Here is a 13,019-nt window from a genome sequence, read left to right as displayed (position 1 = left end):
TGCATAATACGTGCAGCAGCCCATGGGGATCCCCTGGTACCCCAATGCCCTTAGTATCCTTATACTGGGGACTAGGGGCACCAGCAGGCCAAATGTAGGGTGTAACTAACAAAAGGTACCAAGTTAGACAGGAGAGAACATAATCACTGGGGTCCTGGTTAGCAGGATCCCAGTGAACACAGTCAAACACAGTGACCAAGGCAGAAAATGGAGGTATCCAATCCAAGAAAGAATGTACTTTCCTACATTCCAATACTGGGGAGCTAAGGTCTGTTTGATGGGGTATGGTGTTTTGGGAGGATGATGTATGGGTATGTGATAAGGCTTTGACTGATGGTACATTGAACCAATCTGTCTGCCTCCTAGTATGGTGATAGACTGACATGTCCATAACTTCTGTATTCTGTGGATTGGCAGTGTATGACACCAATGTTGGAACATTGAAGTCCACAGCATTACTTCACAATGTGCTAATTGCCATTCTCCTAATAAATACGTGGAGATGTACAATATAGGTGACTTGTGTCATGTGTATGTTATAATAATACTAATGCAATGTGTATCCTGGTTGTGCAGTACATGTGCAATGACCATTACAGAGGTCTAACACTGTAGAGGAATATTTTGGTGCAATTGTTTTCATACATTTCAGTTGTTTATGGCTGATACATCACACATACACAGGATCTGTGATTAAGTGGCATTTATTGGGGAGTGAACAATTAAATGAGTGAACTCAAACAAAAATGAAATGATTATGACAGTGAAGGGTTCAGTCATGGTGGATGAAATCATCACAGAAGAAGCAACAATTTTTGGAAACACAAGTCCAGTGAAAATGGTGAAAGAGCAGTCAACAGGGTATATAAGTCACACACAAGGGGACCAATCAGGAAAGGTTAACTTCCTGCCAGTGGGTTTGGCCTTAGCATCTGCTCCTCCAGGATGTCTGGGTGGACGTCTACGTTTGCATTTGTGGGGGGTTCTTCTGCTACAGAGGATGGGGCGTCTGGGGCATACCCTTCCCCTGGCAGGGCCTCAGTTCCACTAGCAGCCACAGATGTTGAAGGGCCTGATGTCTCATGGCTCGAGATGTTGGTGCTCAACCTCAGAAGTCAACAATTACCCAGAAGTGCAATAACTTTTTGTTCACCTCAGTGCTTTAATTTATAAAAAGAAAAGCAATTCATTAGACTTTCAAAACTAAATACCATACATGCAATATCTAAAGGGTACATTCCAGGGATCTGTTGCTGCGGCTATTTCACCTCGGTATGCCACCAACCTTTTCTCTCCCTTGGCTGTCCCTCTTCTCAATTACGCAGGTCCTGCCTGCACATTATAGTGCCTCAGAAGGAATAAATAAAGGCTCAAGAGCAAATTGCCCCTTTTAGATGTGGATGTGCTCAGTTCAGTACAGTTTCACGGTTTCAGTTTACTAAAGGATCATGGCCTCGTCTCTCCCCAGGTTAGTGCCATGTTGGCAGTCCTGAAAAGACCGCCATATTACTAGTTATACAGGGAGGACCACCGACTGCCAATTGAAAAAGTCAGACCGCCAGTGGTGCAGTGGCCTGGGAATAGGTGGTCCAATCTCCAGCGCTGACAGCACAGCAACCAACCACTGACCTTATTACAAGCACACAATCACCGTGGCGAACCCCCATGGCGGTCTGAACCACAGCAACAAAGTAGTACACAACAACACATTGGATGAATTTGAGAACAACACAGCTGACACACATTACCAAAAGACACTATAAAATACACCCCTTCACAGACCACAATCTGCATTTACAACGCCAGACATTGAAGCAAGAGCACCATATTTTGTAGAGCACATAGATGAGGCGCTCCTTTTTTTCACCACCCCATTGAACACCCTTCACACGCTTTTGTCCGTTCACACCCTATTGCACTTCACCTGTTTAGTAAGTCACTGTCACCCTTTTTTTTTGTTCCACCATGTCACGTTCCAAAAATCCCCCGTTTTCAGAAGATGAGTTAGGAGTCATGGTGGATGACCATTATGGATGAAATCATAAGACTAGAGCTACAATTGTTTGGAGCAGACGGCTAGCATCAGCTCCCTTCAAAACTGCAGGACAGGATAGTTGACTGAGTGAATGCTGTAGGCACCACCCTCGCACAAGGGAGGACATCAGGAAAAGGTGGAACGACCTCAAAGGCAAGGTACGTACCCTGGTCTCCAAGCACCAGCTGCAGGCCAAGAAGACTGGCAGTTGCCCTCCGAATGCGCCATTACATCTCTTTCCTTTAGAGGAGAAGATCTTAGCCATCCTGCATCCTGAGGACTTGACAGGAATACCTGGGGGAGTGGAGTCTAGTACGTCACAACACAAACTGTGTCACCAAAATGCTAAGTCATGCATGCTCACAGCTCACCTTTTGCCTCGTTTACTGTTACTCCACTCACCAGCCCAGTGTTCACCAATCCAAAGACCTCCATTGGGCAACTCACAATTGAACTGTACTCACCCGGGGAGATGGCATTTGTATAATGTGGGTAGTACAGGGACTGACACCAACTCCCAGCAGACACTGTTCTTTAAACTCCAAACACCAGGACAATGTTCACTTGTCCAAATACCCCTGTTTAATAAATATCAAAGTAAGGGTACAGACCTGGGAAGGTAACAGTAGTCAAGTGTGGGTAGTACAGAGACTGACATGAATACAACTCCCAGCAGGCACTATACCTGTAATCACAAACACCAGCACAGTGATCACTTGCTACAATACATTTGTTAGTGAACTCTCAAATTAAGTGTACTTGGGGGGAAAGCATTGGTCAGGTGTGACTGCAACTGCCAGCAGGCACTATTTCTGTAATCACAACCACCATCACAGTGGTCACATACCTACATACATCTGTTTCACAATTATCAATTGCAGTGTACTTACCTGGGGGATAGCATTGGTCTTGTGTGTGTAGTAGAGTGACATGACTGCAGCTCCCAGCAGGCACTGTTTATATAACCTCAAACACCAGCCCAGTGTTCCTTTGTCCAAAGACCCATGTGTGTCAACTCCCAAATGAAGTTTACTCACTTGCAGGGATAACATTGGTCAAGTGTGTGAAATAGATGGAATAACCTGACTGCAACTTATAGGAGGCACTGTTTTTCTGACTACAAACACCAGAACAGTGTTCATTCGTTGAAAGACCCCTGTTTGTCAACTCTCAATGAAGGTTTATTCAGCTTGGAGGATACCATTTGTATAGTGTGTGTAGTAAATAGAATGACATGACTGCTATGGCCGGGAGGCTCTGTCACTGTTACTTCAATCACCAGCCCAGTGTCATCTTCTCCAAAGACTCCTGTTTGGTAACTCACATATGAAGTGCACTCACCTGTGGGGATAATATCCGTATAGTGTGAGTAGCATGGGGATTGACATGACTGCAACTCCCAGGAGGCTCTGTCACTATCACTCCAACCACCAGCCCAGTTTTCTCTTCTCCAAATATTCTTGGGGAGATGTCATTTATCAAGTGTATGAAGTAGAGGGAGTGAAATGGCTGCTATGGCCAGGAGATTCTGTTTCTTTAACTCCAAACACAAGCCCAGTGTTCACATGCCCAAATACCCATGTCTGTTAACTCTCAGTTGGCGTTTACTCACGTGGGAGAATACCACTACCTCACTGGATGAAGCCCTTAGTGAAGAAGACACTCCTGGACGTCTGGAAATGGAGGAAGGTTCTGGCTCATCTGGGCAACCTGGTCAGACACCAACAGCGAGTCTCACTGCAGTCACATCAACACCTCCCAGCTCGGTTGCCTCAAAATCACAGGTAACCTTTCACTCCCCCCCCAACCTGTGTACCAAACACAGTGTGTACCATCTTGTGCCCCCAGTCCTGGATCCTGAGTTGCAGATCAACACTTCAGACAATGAGGTTCCAGGACCCACTGGGAAAGGGCACCCAGTGGCAAGAGCATAGGGCCGTGGAGGTAGGATGCATGGGAGGGATGCTGTGGGCCAGCGGGGTGAGGCCACTGGGGCTGCTCCTGACCAGGACACCATCAGCCACGTCTTGGGGGTCTATCAGGACTTCCAGCCGTGATGGGCCCGGTCTTGATCGAACTCCAGGAAATGAAGCAGCTACAGAGGAACATGGACAGAGACATGCGAGAACAGATGGAGGCCCACAATACCATCATGGCCTCCCTAAGAGGGGTGATGAGGAACATACACACAGTACTGAGCAGGGTTTTTCAAAACTTGTCTTCCCCTTCCTTTGGCTCATCAATTTCAGACACATCAACATCGGTGCCAACCACTGGAAGGGAGGTCCTGCCGGAGGAAGAACCAGCCCCAGACACCCATTCCTCTGTAGCAGCAGATCCCCCACCCCCTACGCAAGCAGGGGCATCCAGCAAAGAATTTAGGAGGTGTGGATGGCAAAACACCCACCACTGCCAGCAAGTGACCTCTTCCTAAAGGACGGCCTTTGTGTGTCACATAGTCACTCTATTGACACTTCCTCCAGCACAAACCTGTTCTAATGGGAGGACTCCCAATGGTGTGGCATCTACTCCAATGATTTTATTCTCCATGGCTGACACCTTCACTTTACTTTTTTATTCCTTTCTGTCCAAAATATATTTTCTGCATCACCATTGTAATAAATTCACCCATCACAAACTCATTGTCTGCTTGCTTAGTTTCCACACTTTGCTATGTAGAGGTGTAAGAACACTTGAACAATTTGATGAAGACATAAGCTACTTGTGCAAGGAAGGATATGTTACAGGTACACAGGTTCCTGTATACAAACATATTAGTACAAGTGTCAGGTCCCACCAAACATTTTATTCCAGTGTACAGCACACAGGCTGCCTATATGTCTGGACTTCTTGAAACAAGATGTGTGACTCATACTGAGTAAAAGTACATATTCTAAGGTACAGTCCCCCAGACCAAGGAAGGAAGGGATTTGAATACACTGTCCTGTAGAATAGGCAAACATTGAAGTGAATGATGTCTCCAGCTTGAGCCTCATTACACACCACACCAAAGTAATCCAACATCACGTAATGAAAGATACAGACAGATGGCAGCACAACAGTCCCTGATTACAGGCCCATCATAATCCAATGACCATGCATCAGGTGGTATGACACAAACATATGTCAATGTTGTGGCACAAGCACTGTGGCCTGCAATGATGAAACACATCTACAGCTACCTACAGGTCACACAAGAATAGTGTTTAGCTAATATGAAGGGAGAATGACTTGGTTGCAATCTATGACTATATATTTCATACCCACATGATTACACACATGATGCAATCGGCCCAAAACAGTACACAAAACAAGTCCATTGTGCACTTCTGAACTTCCACCAAAACACTGTGCAAGCTGTCTCATACACCCAAATCTGCGACCTACATTATCTGGAACAATCCATGTCCACTTTGTATGTCAGAACAGCATCAGAAACCTGCCAATGTCATAACTCAGAAATGCCCACATGAGGGTGTCATGGTGAAGATACCTGTATAGAGACAAAACAAGTAGTATAGGCTAGAAAACATACATACTGTATTACACAAATGACATAGCGAGCATCTGGAAATTAAATTACATTGCAAGGAAACTGACACAAACAAAGCAACATCATCAAGGTGGGGATATGTTAAAAGCCAACTCATCAAGCAGCCTTTGGCTGAATATTGCGGAGTATCTGCTCCCTAGTTGTTTCACTCAAATCCACCCATTCTCACAACTACAGTTCATTGCACATGACATACTTACACTCATAAAAAGTAGCTGTTGATGAGATCTTCCCATAGGTCAGCTCCTTCCTCTTTACCACTGTCATCCTCACTTGGCATTACAGGAGTCTCACCCAGTGGCACTGCAGGCTCCCCCTCCTGTGGAATTTACAGGATATTCTTCAGCAGGGCAATGTTGTGGAGCATGCCACAGTGATCTGACACACATTTCTGGGTAAGTAGAAGGGGTCTCCACCAGTCCTGTCCAGACACCTAAATCTGGCCTTCAAGAGCCCAAAAGCCCATTACACTACCCGCTGTGTTCTTCCATGGGCCTCATTGAAGAGGACTTCCCCTGATGTAGTTGGATACCTCAGTGGCATTAACAACAAAGGACGGTTTAGATATGCGGAGTCTACAGTTAAGGAATGGGACATATGTACAACAATGAGTTACTCACTTACTGATTGTAGCACCTGACATTGCGCACACACAATCAGGACACCTGTGAAGTACCAACCAGCCAGGCCCTCACTGGTTACAGTTGTGGCATCAGCTGGGGAATGGTGCTTGTAGGAAGCTGGCCTGGTGTGTGGTGAGCACCTATGGTGTTATCACCCTATACCAGGTCCAGGTATTACCTATTAGTGAGGTCTAGTCAGTGTCTAGAAAGCCAGGCTCTCTAGAGGTAGCTGTGGATGAGCAGCCAATGCTTATCTAGGAGACATGCAAAGCTCATGCAATACCACGTATAGTCACACAGCACTTACACCCATGAAAGAACCACGCAGTGTTACAAAAATAAAGGTACGTTATTTTAGTGACACAAATACTAAAATACTAAGTAGGCAATACTCTATTAGCAGATGAGTGAACACACTATTAACTACACCTTCGTAATCAGGAATGGGCATAGAAATCAATAGAAAACAGTGAAATAACAGTAAACAATCGAGACCCTAGGGCAGGGTTCTTCAAACTGGGGGGCGGTCCCACCTAGGGGGGCCTCAAGTGATCCCAGGGGGAGCGCTAGGCTCTGGCCAAAAGATGCATAACACAGATAACAGTGTTTTGTTTTAAACAAAAACATGTTATTGCATTTTTAAAAAGGTAACAGTACATAACTGCAATGTTTAAATACGTCTAGACACATTTAAACATTGCCATCTTTATAAAATATTTGTGAAAAGTTCTGAGGGGGGCCCAATGATTTTTACTTTTCAACTGGGGAGGCGCGGCATTAAAAAGTTTGGCGACCACTGCCCTAGGGGGAGACCAAACCATTTACTAAAACAAGCATTTGCAGTGCAATGGGTCGCGCATTTGCTCTAATTAGAGCTATTAGCGTTGTAAACTCCTAATCCGACTTTTCTTGCCACATAAATTAAAAATTCAAAGTAAAACAGTTTCACATAAGCGAGACGATTCACAGCACCACGGCCACCATGCGCATCAGCGTGAAGAAACACACAAAAGGGAAAAAAAAGTCAAACTTATCAGCAAAAGTGCAAAACCTCCCCAATGAGGGACAAAGGTAAACTGTTGGACCTGGCTTTTTTGACAGGGTCATCCCCAAAGTTTTTGCCTCCTTCCTCCTATTTTTTCTTACCTGTTGTTTTTGGCTTTTGAACTCTGGGCACTTTACCACTGTTAACCAGTGCTAAAGTGCATATGCTCTCTGTGTAAATTGTACTATTGATTGGTTTATCCATGATTGGCTATTTAATTTACTTGTAAGTCCCTAGTAGAGTGCACTATATGTGCTTAGGGCCTGTAGATTAAGTGCTACTAGTGGGCCTGCAGCACTGGTTATGCCACCCACTTCAGTAGCCCCTTAACCTGGTCTCAGGCCTGCCATTGCAAGGCCTGTTTGTGCAGTTTCACTGCCACTTCGACTTGGCATTTAAAAGTACTTGCCAAGCCTAGAACGCCCCTTTTTCTACATATAAGTCACCCCTAAGGTGTGCCCTAGGTAACCCCTAGAGCAGGGTGCTGTGTGGGTAAAAGGCAGGACATGTACCTGTGTAGTATATGTCCTGGTAGCGTAAAACTCCTAAATTCGTTTTTACTCTACTGTGAGGCCTGCTCCCTTCATACATTGCTAACATTGGGGCTGCCCTCATACATTGTTGAAGTGGCAGCTGCTGATCTGAAAGGAGCAGGAAGGTCATATTTAGTATGGCCAGAATGGTAATACAAAATCCTGCTGACTGGTGAAGTCGGATTTAATATTACTATTCTAGAAATGCCACTTTTAGAAAGTGAGCATTTCTTTGCATTTAAATCTTTCTGTGCCTTTCAATCCACGTCTGGCTAGGTTTAGTTGACAGCTCCTTGTGCATTCACTCAGACAACCCCAAACACAGGGTACTCAGCCTCACTTGCATACATCTGCATTTTGAATGGGTCTTCCTGGGCTGGGAGGGTGGAGGGCCTGCCCTCACACAAAGGACTGCCACACCCCCTACTGGGACCCTGGCAGACAGGATTGAACTGAAAGGGGACCTGGTGCATTTCTTAGCCCCTCTTTGAAATCACCCCCACTTCAAAGGCACAATTTAGTATAAAACAGGGCCTCTGCCCTACCTCATCAGAAACTTGCTGGAGAAGAAACCTGAACCAGAAACTACATCCTGCCAAGAAGAACTGCCTGGCTGCTCAAAGGACACACCTGTCTGGTTTCTCCAAAGGACTGCTGCCTTGCTGTTGGCCTGCTGCCTTGCTGAACTCTTGTCTGGCTGTAAAAGTGCTCTCCAAGGGCTTGGATAGAGCTTGACTCCTGTTCCCTGAAGTCTCAGGACAAAAAAGACTTCTCTTTTTCATTTAGACTCTTCATGCGCCGAAAATTTCGCCGCACAGCTTGCTCAGCGGCGAGAAAATCGCTGCACACCGACGCTGATCGACACGACGTCTTCGGGGTGACCGGAACTTCGACGCACGGCCTCGCAAGGACAATGCCGCCTGACTTCCAGAGGGGAAATCGACTTGATGCCTGCAGTGAGAATGAAACTTAGACGCACAGCTTCGCGGAACGATGCGCAGCCGGAAAACAAGCCGAAGAATCCACGCACAGACCCCGGGACATCTGGTAATCCCGCGACCCACTGAAAGAGACTGTCCGCGCGCAAGAAAACGACGCACGACTTCCCCGCGTGAAAAATAACGACGCAAGTCCGTGTGTGCTGGGGAGAAAGCGACGCACACACAATCCACGTATCTCTTCTTCTGCGGCCCTTTGCAGAGATTTTCCACTCCAAATCAGGTACTTTGTGCTTGAAAGAGACATTGCCTTCTAAGGTAAGCCTGACTGCTCATGCCAAGCTACCAGAGGGTGGGCACAGGATAATTTTGGATTGTGTGTGACTTACCCTGACTAGAGTGAGGGTTCTTGCTTGGACAGAGGGTAACCTGACTGCCAACCAAAAACACCATTTCTAACATAATCCATTTACCAATGTCATCTAGGGATTTTTGAAGGGCAAGCCTATGAACGAGTGGTAGTGATGGGCGTGGAGTGGGTGTGGTTAAAAGCTCAGATACATACCAACACGTCGGAACAGCAGCGCTTGCGTGCTGCTATTCTCGACCTAAAAAGGGCCCAGACAGATAAATGAATAAACTGAGTGGGTCACTACCCAGGAAATGCATATAGAGGTTGGGCTTCCATCTGTTACATTCTGTATTGCTAGAAACTGTGTGGCTTGACCAAAATAAAAAAAGACTATGACCCAGACTGGGACAGGGTTAGTCAAACTCCACTCCACACCTTACCGCACAATAGTTACGCAATGTTTGTATTTACTGCACAGTCATCAAGCTGAAAAACAAACAAACTGAAATATTTAACAATTAAATCTATTTCATGGCGTAATGCAATTCTGCATTGAAGAGGTCACTCAGCATCTACTCCAGCGATATAAACTTCACTGCTCTGTGAATAGTTAGTACAGCATGAAAGCGCTCCTCTCCATTAACAGATTGTTTGGGGATATTCAAACAGTCTCGGCCGATTGCTGAAGAGGTCTCAGGAGTGGTCCTAAAGTGACGTCAGCGAAAAAGAGGCGTGTCTGAGACACAGAAGGCAGCTATTTGCAAAAAATCACAACCACACCCACACCACGCCCATTTCGAAATCCCAGTGAGCACGCACTCTGAGAATTCCGTCTGCATAGTATTATCATTTTATATTCAGTTTTAACACTGCAGTTCTAAGAAATAAAGCTGAAAAGTCTGATATGAAAACATGTTTTCTCTCCCTGGGCGTGCCTTTCTATAATTTTCAAAGAACTTGAGAAGGCTGCACTATTCTGTAAACAAACTGCAGCAGGTGGTTCGCTTTATAATGCCGTTGAACTCCCTCCCTGTACGGCTGTGATGGAATTGTTTAACAATACTCGTTTTCTGCCCAATGAATAAAAGAATGCTTCATGGCGGAAAATGTTTCTTCCAGAAGGAAGAATGCAATAGAGCGCCATTGTGTGAGTTGTTATGACGTTGTACATGAATTTGCAGTTTCCATGTTAATTTGAAATATCAGAAAATATTCAGTTTTTATTGTGCTGTCATTTGTCAATCATGTATGTGTAAACACCAGCTCCATTGGTACCACCAATAATCTCTCTAAAACGTGTGTAATAATTCTGGTATGTACCCCATATTTGTTTAACTAACTTTGTATATTCTGCCACAGTCAGTATATGTGGTTAGATTGTTTTCTTTTAAGCACTGCATGGAGCTTTCAAACCAAGTCGAGTGAACTTTATGCTACAGCATACAATAATCAAATGAACTAAATAAAAAAAGATAGGTTAGTGGCGGAAAGACTCAATTTAATTCAGTGCGTCTTGGGTTATTTCAAAGATGGCCTTTCTGGCACTGTGCTAGTTATTTCATTCTAATAGGAAAAATGGATATCAAATACTGTTTACATATCAAAAAAATAATCTTTATAATAAGCCACCCAATATCTCGAAAACTAAAACTATACAAGACCGCACACTGAAAAAAAACCTTACGCTAAAATACACTTTTTGGATACTGCCATGTTTTAAGACGACACAAAGTCATATATCTTATATTTGGATGAACTGTGAGGCTTCAGCTGGCAAGGACTAGGAAACTGCTCCCATTCCCTTGAGCGATAGAGAGGCCCAGAAGGGCTTACTCTGAGATGAGACACGTGCAAGTAACAGAGGGATAGAAAGAACCCCCATTGCTCACCATCCCTAGTTAGAGCTATTCCCGTTTTAAACTCCTAACCGGACTTTTCTTGCCACAAACTGAAAAGTAAAACAGTTTCAAGCGATAAGTGAGCCCACTGCCCCAATGAAACGTGACAAAGACACACAAAAAAGAAACAGAAGTACGCTTGCAGTGAAACGTATGGGCAAAAGTGCAATTATCCATGTAACCGGCAAAAGTGCAATTAGCCATGTAACAGGGTCAATGTCATGCAAAGCCCACAACTGCTGCCCAGCGAGATTGTGCTGCCTGCAAAATAAAAATAAAAAGTAGTCCAAAAACCATATGGGAAACATGGTGCCTCGTATGTTTTCAGTAGTTGGTCAGTGCGCTCGAGGAGGGCTAAACACTGGAAAAGGCATGACGTATGTGTGCCTCTCACTATTGAAATGAAGCAAATTGTAAAAGCAAGCCCACGAACCAACCAAACTGAAGGGCATGACATGGGCGTGGTGACAAGCCCACAGAGAGATAACAACAGGGACAGAGCGCTTTGTGCGTTAGACCCTAAAAATGGAATGCGAAAGTCAGATCCCCCCCCACCCAGGTAAGTGAAATCTGTAGAGGGGAGATGGAGGAACTAGGAACCCCAAAAGGTAAGTACCAGAGTGCCCCCCAGCGACTGGGAGAGAAGAGGTAAGTACTTGTTTTTTCCCAAATCCACAGAGAAACTTTGTAAAAGGACTGTGCAAGGCCCAAGCAAGACTGGAAGATGCAGAAGATGGATCCAGACAGAAGAGGACCTGCAAATAAAGGGGACCAAGTTCAGTTCCAGTTGGAGTGTCCGGTTGGGGAAGGAGCCACTACCCACTCTTCTGGCGATGCAGATACTGTCCATTTCCACCTGCTGAGACGTGGTGGTTGCATCTCCACAGTCACACTGGTGGTGTGCAATCTCATAATGTGTCCAGCGGAAACACAGTCTCAGCCGGCCTGTCTGTGCTGCCTTGTGACTGTGGCAGTCTGTGCTGCCTGGTGGTGCCGGCGGTACAGTGGCGGTCTGTTGTAATGATGGGTCTGGACAGCGATGATGTCTTCACTACGTGTTTATTAAGCACACTACATAAATGTGACCTCCAACTCGGCCAGCTTGAAGTAACCGTCCACAGGCGGAATCTATTGTTACTAAGACACTGTTCCTATAACAACCTACCAACATTCTATTCTAACCCACAGCACATTATAACATATCCTCCCCCTTTACACAATAACACCCTTTTGATTTAAAGCAAAAGTACATTAACAAACATAACCTAACTGACATTACTTGAAATTCAACTTAAGGTATGTATCACTTTAAGTATAACTATCTTACATAATCTTGCAAATACATAGGAGGACGTCTTTGTCTCTGCTCCCTTTCAGGCAAATTTTCCTCCACAGGATTTTGTACACAACTTGCAACCCTTCGGGAAGATCCGGAACCTTGTCCCACCTCTGGACAAATACCAGAAGATTCAATGCCTGATGTTTGAGAAGAAGACACTCTGCGGGTCATTCCGACCCTGGCGGTCGGTGGCCGCCAGGGCCACCGACCACGGGAGCACCGCCAACAGGCTGGCGGTGCTCCTACGAGCATTCTGACCGCGGCGGTTTAGCCGCGGTCAGACGCGGAAAGCCAGCGGTCTCCCGCTGACTTTCCGCCGCTCGTAGGAATCCTCCATGGCTGCGGAGCGCGTTCCGCAGCCCTGGAGGATTCCGACTCCCCCTCCCGCCATCCAGTTCCTGGCGGTTCTCCCGCCGGGAACCGGATGGTGGGAGGGGGAGTCGCGGGGCCCCTGGGGGCCCCTGCCGTGCCCATGCCTACGGCAGGGGCCCCCGTAAGAGGGCCCCTAAAAGTATTTCAGTGTCTGCAAAGCAGACACTGAAATACGCGACGGGTGCAACTGCACCCGTCGCACCTTCCCACTCCGCCGGCTCTATTACGAGCCGGCGTCATCGTGGGAAGGGAGTTTTCCCCTGGGCTGGCGGGCGGTCTTGCGAAGACCGCCCGCCAGCCCAGGGGAAAACTCGGAATACCCTCCGCGGTC

This window comes from Pleurodeles waltl, chromosome 10 (genome assembly GCF_031143425.1).
Source record: "Pleurodeles waltl isolate 20211129_DDA chromosome 10, aPleWal1.hap1.20221129, whole genome shotgun sequence".
Classification (NCBI taxonomy): Eukaryota; Metazoa; Chordata; class Amphibia; order Caudata; family Salamandridae; genus Pleurodeles; species Pleurodeles waltl.
Note: the sequence above shows the minus strand (reverse complement) of the source record.